Genomic DNA, 9,812 nt, shown 5'->3' with positions numbered 1-9,812 from the left:
TGGATCAAGGTATCCTGAAAACATATTCGGCAAGGTGAAAGGCAGCCATGCATCATGAGGTCATGAGTTAAGCAATGTAAGGGGTAGTCATACATCATGGGGTCACAAGTTCAGCAAGGTTTAAAAACATTTTTTGCCAGGTACACCAAATTTAGGAAATGGAAACTTATTCTTATCTAGAAATAATCCCTGGACTCAGTGTAGTTCTGTGTTTTGCCTGCCACTGGGGTGACAAAAAACTGCAGGGAATTCAAGAAGCTAGACTGCATTTACCCTACGCTGCTGCTGTCAGGTGCAGGACTTTAGGGAAGAACTGAGACACCACTCATGGGTGAGAAAATACAGTCTGAGATCTGGGAAGCTGAAGTCAAGGTTCCCAAGCTCCCAGGAACCCAGTCACCACTGGAAAACTGCACAAAGGAGTCAGGAATGTAGGGTCGGGTACCCATGGGTCCGCAAGGGACTCCCAACTCCTGGACATCCAGGTGTCACTGGGTCATGGGGAGTTGTGAATAGAGATAGGGCTGAGAATGATGATAACCCAAGGTCAGGGGAATGGGAACTCTGGCTTAACTGAGTGGTGGTTGTCTGGGAGTCCAGAGGGGCCTTGTGTAGGAGACTAGGGCTGCAACTCTATAGTCAAAGGCTTTCTCCATGGAGATTCTCCATGAAAAAGAGACAATCCGTGTTTATCCACATTGTTTATTGACTGTTCATCATGGAAAATGGGTGCATACTACCTTCCCATGGTGGACCAGAGATTAAGTACCTTTTACAGGGAGTAATGTCCAGGAAGAGAAGCTTATTGGCTAAACCCTGAGGTCCTCTAGATACCTCATTAGCATGGAGAACTTGATCTGGGCTATGAGACCACAGGTCATGTTTCCTATGTGGGAAGTATGTAATGTGTTCCAGGCCAGGAATCTAGTAGGGAGCATAGAGGCGCCTACCATCTCAGGTGGGTACTGAGTGCCGCGGTCTCAGACCCACTCAACCTTAAACCATGTTTCCTGGCTCGGTCCACTGTCCCACAACTCAGGAAGCAGAGTCGGGTCGATCTCTGTGAGTTTGAGGCCATTCTGGTCTAAAGAGTGAGTTCCAGAACAGCCAAGGCTACATATAGAAGCCTTGTGTTAAACAACAGAGAGAGAGAGAGAGAGAGAGAGAGAGAGAGAGAGAGAGAGAGAGAGAGCGCTATTCTTATATCATATTGAGATTTAACAACAATTTGGTTCCTTAACAGTATACCTCCTGTTCTGGCTGCACACTTGTATATTTGATACATGAGGCAACCCTCCAATTCTGGAAACTCGGTGGTGGCCCCATCCTTGGTCCTTGGGCAACAATAGCGGGAAAATTGATGAAAATGGAGATCTTATGGCTACTCTTGTCATTGAAGTTGGTGATTTGAAAATAAAACAACCTTCTTTTTTAATTCCCAATCTAAGTGTGCCCATTTTACAAATCGGGATGTTTAGCTCTATCCTAGCAGGATCTATAGAGCTCTTATTGCCTGTTTTAAAGCCTTTGATATTTGACGTGGCCAAAAACCTTTGAGGACAGCATTTGAGGGACCAACGAAGAACTATTCTCACAGAAACTCATATGGAAGCATCTCGTAAATGGGCCACTGATCCAGGACTGCCAACTCCCGCATGCAGCAAACTCTGGAATCACTGTCAAATGACCTGAGGCAGCTCCTCAGAGTCTCCAGTGGCTTCTCCTACTCTCACACCAAGCAGCCACTGTATTGGTCTACTGTATCCATTTCATGATCTTGACCCTGACCCTCATCCCCCCGTCTTGTCAACCTTGACAATGCATCACAACATGCACACATGATAAAGGTCCTTTGGGTGGACTTTATTCCTCGTGGGAAAAGTTCTGTGCTCAGATGATTGATGCAGTTGCATTTTCATTATATACTTAGCTCATTGTAAAACATCACATCTAGTAAGAATTCCAGGTATTTGAAATAATTGAATAATTTCAAGTTAAAATGCAGAAAAATAAGGCAATGTCTATGTATGAGTCTAAAAATGCCTCAGGAATATTTCCAATGTCTTTAAAATGGAAAAAGGGTGACATCTGGTGGCAGTCATCATGACCTGATTTCCTATGTCAGAAGGTTTTAAACATAAATCTAACACTATAATTGGAGGCTATTACACAAACAATCTGATCAAATGATCTGACCAAGTGTTTTCATTTTAAAATGCAAATCATTTGGAATGCCTTAAAGAAAAACAGAATATCGATAGATAAAGCAACTTTTTAACAATTATTTGATATTCCAACTCTGCATATGTAAACTTTGGATTACTTATATATAATCTTCTGATTTACTCCAAACTACTTGTCAATATAAAAAAAAACATTTCTTTTCTCCCTAGATCACATAGAATTGGGATTTAATTTTCTAAGTTATTAGAATAAGATTTCTTGAAGCAGGGTGTTGCTAGTGTCAGGGAAATTATGATTACTTGCCTAGGGCAATTCAAAGCAAAGTTTTCAGGTCATGGCACTCATGGCTCATTGATGAGGAATTGCTGGACTGTCTTACAGCATTGCCTAACATGCTGTCTACTTTTAATGACACAAGAACAATGAATAATGACTACTTTCCTGTGTTCTAATGCTGTTGTAAAAATATAAAAAGTAAAAAGCTGTCTTTTATCACCCACTAGATCCGGCACCCCAGTGCCCCATGATATCTGATAGATATCTTAAAACTCAGTCAGCAAAGCATCTCACCCGCTTCACTCCATCCCATATCACACCACCGAAGGCCTCTCTCTGAGCCGGCAGCAATCTCTCTACCTATCTAGTTCCCAAGGCAGGTTTCCATGCCAGAAACACACATTCCAACTCCATGGTAGCCCAGACCAGCCACCCTACACCCCATTACACTTAAATCTACACATAAAAGAACACACAACACAATAACCTTTGACTCAATTGATAAGGTATAATTGCCCACCTAAACACACAAAGCCCAATACACATCCATCCCTTAAAAACATTCATAACAACATGTAAAGGAACAGCATGGAATCTTAACATCACCCGCCATATTGTTCTGCCATGGCTTCTCTCCCTCTCCCTCCTGTCTCTTCCTCCTTTCCATTCCAGTCTCCTCCTCTTCCTTCAAACTTTTTTCCCACCCATCCTTCCTTCTCATCCAATGACAGGCCTCCTTCTATCTTGAACCTGCCTCACCTGTGACATCATCCCACATTTCACCCTTTCTGTCTAATTAAAAAATGTTTCTCTCAAATATAAGTTAAGCACAACTATTATCATTTTGCAATTAAAAGCATAAAATATATCTAACACCCAGCCCAACACTATATCAGTTAAACATAACATTTAGTTATCCATTCTAGGTTAAGAAAGGCTTAAAATCTATATTATATCTTGGCTAGCTTGTATACTATCTGATAACTATCCAATAAAATATGTATTTTCAGAGGTAAACAGTCTGATAGGCTATGAGTCTATAATCAGTCTTCAACCCCGTCAGAAATCTGAGAATGGCCAAATATCTATATACATAGGAAGCCTAACACGGTTTCCAGAACTGGGAGGTTGTAGAGACAAATCTCCTCTAGCACAGTCACCTGTTAGCAACATGTGAGCGCAACACAACATGTGAGCGCAAGTCTTCAGCCTTCTGGCCCAAAATCAACTGTCAGACTGTTGAAATGCAGATTTTGAAGGGCTGATCACCCTGTCTTGGCAGGGCTTATCAGTCAACTAGTCTGCATAATTTGTCCTTTTCTGGACAGTATTAGTCTGCAGATGAAACAGGCAGTTTTGTCCAGTGGCTGCCTAGCCACAAAGTATTGCCTCACCTGGAGGTAGAGATGTTCACATTCTTCATTAAATCTGCCAAAGGGGATCTGATAGGAGCAGATATGTCTCAACAAAAGATAAATAACTTTAAATCTCAAATTTTGTGGATTTCTGACATTTTTGAAAACCATCTATTTATATAAGACAATCTGGACTATTGTCTTTATATCTTAATATTATCTTGAAAGTACTCTCACAAAGTCAGAGCCATGAATTTGTTTATTGGCCCTTAACTCACAATGTGTAATCAACTCAGAAGTTTGTAATGACATCAATAGAAGGACTGGCTCTGAACTTTGTACTTTTAAACTTTTTTGACAAAGAAATTCTATACCAAAGCAAAGATATGATTTTAGGTTAGTTACCAAATGAGATTATGACTATATAACTCAATCTAGCTAATTTCTCCCTGTAAATTACAACCATTCCTAAATTCCTTATAAAAACAACTTTAGAATAATCACTTTCAGCCCCCCAAAAGTCCAGGGAATTGGGGCAACCACCTCTCCATAACTTCTTCAAGCTGTACATGGGCACTGAGATATCCTTGGGGGTAGGGGGTAGGAAGAATGAAGCAATTGCTGTAGCAGGATGTGTCCTGACTGGACCCAGCTGAAAGTCCTTGAGACCAGGATTCCAAGTAGGCACACTCTGTAAAATACAACTCTGAAGACAAAAGTTTAGAATCGAGATATCTTTTTGTTTGGTTCTCCTGAATCAACTTTTTCAGGCTGTCTACCTCTATCAAATCTTATCAGTATGACTCTGTGAGGTTTCCAGAGCCTAATCACACTTTTTAAAAACACAAAGACAAAATCTTTCTCCCAAAATACTGTGTTCCTTAGTCTGTAACCAGAAAGCTTGTATCCTGCACTGTCTCCCAGAGTAATAATATAACCATAAAACTCAAAGTCACACCCATTATGAAGATTAAACAATTTTTAAAAAAGAAAGTAAGCTAAACAATGAGCCTGATAGGCTTTTGTACTGTGTGATATCAGGAAATAAACCCAAAATTCCCGTGGAGCCCACATTAAGAGAATCTGAGCTTCCTGTTGTGGTAAATATCAAAAGTAACCACAAACCCTCACTAGCCGGCATCAACAAGCCATATGGCCTTTAGCAGGGTAATTCATAAAACAAACTAAACACCTTCTATCATTTCTAACACCAATAAGCAACTTATCAAACCAGGACTTTAGCCCAAAATATATCCATCTGTTAAGCTCTCTACCCGGAGCCACAGATTTTTATTTAACTTTAGTATCTTGTAAATGTCACAATACCCTACTTGGAGTCAGTGACTAATTTTTCCCTAAGTTCCAAACTGTGGATGAAAATCCCCACGTGATTCAGGTAATCTCTGTACTCTCCTTAAAACAAACTTAAACACCTTCTTTCAATTCTAATACCAAGAAGCAACTTAAAAATCAGGACTTTAGTCCAAAATATATTCATCTGTTAAGCTCTCTACCTGGAGCCACAGATTTTTATTTAACCTTAATAACTGTAATGTATGTCTGTATTCACTCTGCCTGGTGTTACAGACATTTATCACAACTCTCTACTTGGAATTAGTGACTAATTTTTCCATATCTAAGCTTTGACCATGGATGAAAATCCCCACGTAATTCAGGTAATCTTTTTACTCTCTTCTTTCTAAAAATAAACTTAATCACCTTTTTAATAAACCCATCATTAAGAAGTAGCTTGTCTAACTAGGATTTCAACCCAAAATTCCCGTGAAACCCACATTTGAAGGAATATGAGTGTTCTGAAAGACTTTCTAAACAACTTTCTTTAAAAAGCAGCTTTTAATCTCTAACTCTCTAATCTGCCATTACTTATCACACAGCAGGGGACCTACAGCCTGCCAGTCCAGGCTACTTCCCTGTTTCTTTGTTTGAATTGCCATGCTTGAGATATCACATGATTTAACATGGTGCTGTCCTCCTCTTACTTAGAAAATAAAAATTTTCTCTCAACTCTTAGGATTACTAGTGGATTCTTGCCCATCATGTTGGTTCGTCGTCTGTTGTTGTAAAATTATAAAAAAATAAAAAAATTGTCTTTTATCACCCACTAGATCTGGCACCCCAGTGCCCCATGATATCTGATAGATATCTTAAAACTCAGTCAGCAAAGCATCTCACCCGCTTCACTCCATCCCAAAAAACACTGCCGAAGGCCTCTCTCTGAGCTGGCAGCAATCTCTCTACCTATCTAGTTCCCAAGGCAGGTTTCCATGCCAGAAACACACATCCCAACTCCGTGGTAGCCCAGACCAGCCACCCTACACCCCATTACACTTAAATCTACACATAAAAGAACACACAACACAATAACCTTTGACTCAATTGATAAGGTATAATTGCCCACCTAAACACACAAAGCCCAATACACATCCATCCCTTAAAAACATTCATAACAACATGTAGAGGAACAGCGTGGAATCTTAACATCACCCGCCATATTGTTCTGCCATGGCTTCTCTCCCTCTCCCTCCTGTCTCTTCCTCCTTTCCATTCCAGTCTCCTCCTCTTCCTTCAAACTTTTTTCCCACCCATCCTTCCTTCTCATCCAATGACAGGCCTCCCTCTATCTTGTACCTGTCTCACCTGTGACATCATTCTACATTCTAAGACTACATAGGTTCTCATACACAGGTTAAAAAATTCCATTGCCCAAGATGCATAATGGAATATTCTTAAGTATTGACATGCTTTCTACAGCATATTGGCAAATGTCACGAAGCTGACTGATTAAAAAAAAATGTACTATACATATATATATGGGGATATCATAATGAAAACTATTATTTTGTACATTTCATATATGCTATGAAAAATAAAATTGCCTAATGAAAAATATATTCCATTAATTGTCATTATCCTTCTGGAAAATTGTTTACATTTTGAAGCATACTCAATGGAGTACCCTTTCCAAACTTGTCGCTTTCCCTATCATTAAGGCTTCTGCTTATTTCACATTGCAAGAGTATGTACATGGGATCTGATCAACCTGCTTTTCATACTACTCATTGCTCAGCCCAACAGAATAATGTATACACAATCTAAAGGTCCTACAGCAGTACCCGTTTCCAGGTAAGATTCTCACTGATTCTGCCTTTATATCCATTACCTTCATTGTGTTGGAACACAGGGTACATTTCTAAATAAAGTTATCCACAAGGTTTGTTTTCTAAGCTGTACAAATAATTCATTCTTTACAATCTTCATCATCAATATGTGTGTTCATCTAGGATTTCGTGAGCCCTTGGCACACATGCCCAGGGATACACTTTGCCTCCGCTCTGTCATACACTTGTCCAAAAGTCCACTAACTGGCACATCTAACTCACAGTCCCACTCAATTTCTGCAAGCAAAATTTTACCTCAGAGTAAGACTAAAAACATACAATGTTCCAGTTGTTCTGAATTGAATACTAGACCATTTCTCTTGGGGACAAATCTGTAAGGGACGGCACCAAATTACCCTTGTCAAATGACTACTATTATAGTTCCAGAATTTGACAAAATAAAACTATACCCATGTCTCTGGAGATACTTCTTCAAATATGTCATACACAATAATTCACCTAAAAAGAAACTGTGCTATTCATGTCACATCACTCTTACAGGCTTGCTTCGCCTCTATGGCAATTCCTAAAATAACCAAAACCAAAACCAAAACCAAAATAATGGCCCTCCATGCCTTTCTCATAAGACCCAACCATTTTTTTAGCAATTCTTTAAATGTTTCATTGATTCTTTGAGTTTCAAATCATGTACCCCAGTCCTGTTCATTTCTCTATCCCCTCATAACCACCCTTTACTGCTGACCTGGAATGGCTGATTTTAATCTGACATTGGGGCCTGCAACAGGCTGCCCTAGGTTTTTCCCAACAAGGAGTTACCCTGTCTGTCTCTTGCTGATCTACATTCATTAGTCCAATGCCAGCCTTTGTCACATCTTCTGCATATCCCCAAAGGCACAGGCCTTCTTTTGGAGTTAGGTTGGTTCTACCTACATTTTTTTAAATGACTCACCAAGATATAATAAATAATAGAGAACTTTTTCCAACATTGCCAAACACGAATGGACTGGATATTGTGAGTGTAATTTTTACCTGATAGTTTTCACAATTATTATTATTGTATATAGCTCATTAATATAAAAGAAAGAGCCCTTATTGGACTAAAAGGGGAATAGCAACCTTACTCCACAGAGATTCACTATTCTAATAACTCAAAGGACCCAATAACTAATCACTAATTCTTGTTTGGTGGTCTGCATTTGGATCTCAAGATTTGGAAAAGGGACCTTTAAGGTATGGGGTAAAGGTTTTCTTTGGGGTATTTCAGAATCAGGGAACACCTTTTGGCTTCCTCTGCATAGTGTGGAGCTTGAAATATTGATTCTGATGTAAGTGAACCAATCATCACCAGCCGATACAGGGAGTATCAGTTTGGAAGCAGGATTAAAGGCCAAGTGTGCAAGAGAGAAGCTATGTCCTCTATAAATGAGCTGCTACTAGATTTCACCCATGTTTGGGCTGGATCTTCCACATCAATGAAGGGAATTCTGACAGTTCTTCAGATGGAGCTTCTTACTCAAGTGATCCAAATTTGAGGATGTTGACACGAAAACCATCCATCACAACAGACTTATGCTAAGTAGGAGAAAGTGACAGGATTAATATTAATAATAATTTGCACTCTGCTACATTAATATTATTTGAGAAAGATAACAGAGATTTATTTGTGGAGATAGCATATAGTATCTGCCAGTTACGAAGGTACAATTTTATCACAGGCAACGCAGCAACTTAGCAAATGACTTACATTTTTAGAAAATCAAGGGTTCATAAACTTTTCTTATCCTCAAAAACTTTATTTAATAAGACCTTCATGTATGCACGCAATGTATTTGATCATGTCCGATCTCATTTCCTTCAACCCAATTCTTCAAGCACTCGCTGCTATATAGATAAACCTGAAAGTTTTTTTTTTTCAGATTTGATGTGAGATTTATTATTGAACATGATTTGATAGGGTATAGGAGAGCACTGTGGAAGCCTTCAGGAGTGTAGGGCTCTCCACTTGTCCAGAGGACCCTGATTGGGGATATTTGACACCACAGCTATCAGGAATGAGCCACTTCTCGGCAACCATGTCTTCAGATTCATCTGCATTGAACTTGATGAAGCCCCATTTCTTCAAGATGTGGATCTTCTGGCGGCCAGGGAACTTGAACTTGGGCCTACGCAGAGCCTCAATCACATGTTCCTTATTCTGCAGCTTAGTTCGGATAGACATGATGGCTTGGCCAATGTGAACCCTGTGTGCCCTGGGGCTTCCCAAAGGCACCACACATACCTGTCTGGAGCCTGTCAGCCCCAGCACAGGACAACGTCTTGTTGATACGAATGACATGGAAAGGGTGGAGCCTCACCTGGATATGAAAGCCATCCGTGCCACAACTTTTTACCATGTATTTGTTGGCACAAATACGGGCAGCCTCCAGTGCTTCAGAAGACAGTTGTTCATATTCATCTGACACCCTGTGGCCACAAAGTGGGAATTCATCCACTTTTGCTTTCTTCCCAAGTCAAAAATGCGGATCTTAGCATCAGGGACACCACAGCATACGGTTTGTTCTTACAATAGCGATTACACCGGACGTGGCGGCGGCCCATGATGACAACTAGAATTGTCGATGGCACGCCAGAGGAAAAGAACCTGAAAGTTTTAAAATAAGTTTTATCAGGTATGAGCAAATTAATGCAGCATTTTGGAAAAAAAAAAAAGATGATGTCAGCAGGCCTGCATCACGGCTATTATGACTTGCCCCTGGGTACTGAGGTAGACAGGAGAAAAGTCACTCTGGCACTAACAGCAACATACTGAAGGTCAGGAACTTGGCTTCATTGAAGTGTCGGGTAATTTTCTGACACT

The 9,812-nt window shown here is 40.0% G+C and overlaps 1 pseudogene; it reads right to left on the bottom strand.

Annotated features, from left to right (window-relative positions):
- Window positions 1-8,856: 8,856 nt before the first annotated feature.
- Window positions 8,857-9,553, bottom strand: Rpl10-ps2 (ribosomal protein L10, pseudogene 2; annotated as a pseudogene).
- Between the last annotated feature and the right edge of the window lie 259 nt (window positions 9,554-9,812).

Source organism: Rattus norvegicus, chromosome 3 (genome assembly GCF_036323735.1).
Source record: "Rattus norvegicus strain BN/NHsdMcwi chromosome 3, GRCr8, whole genome shotgun sequence".
Lineage (NCBI taxonomy): Eukaryota > Metazoa > Chordata > Mammalia > Rodentia > Muridae > Rattus > Rattus norvegicus.
Note: the sequence above shows the minus strand (reverse complement) of the source record. Positions and strands in the feature narration are given on the sequence as shown.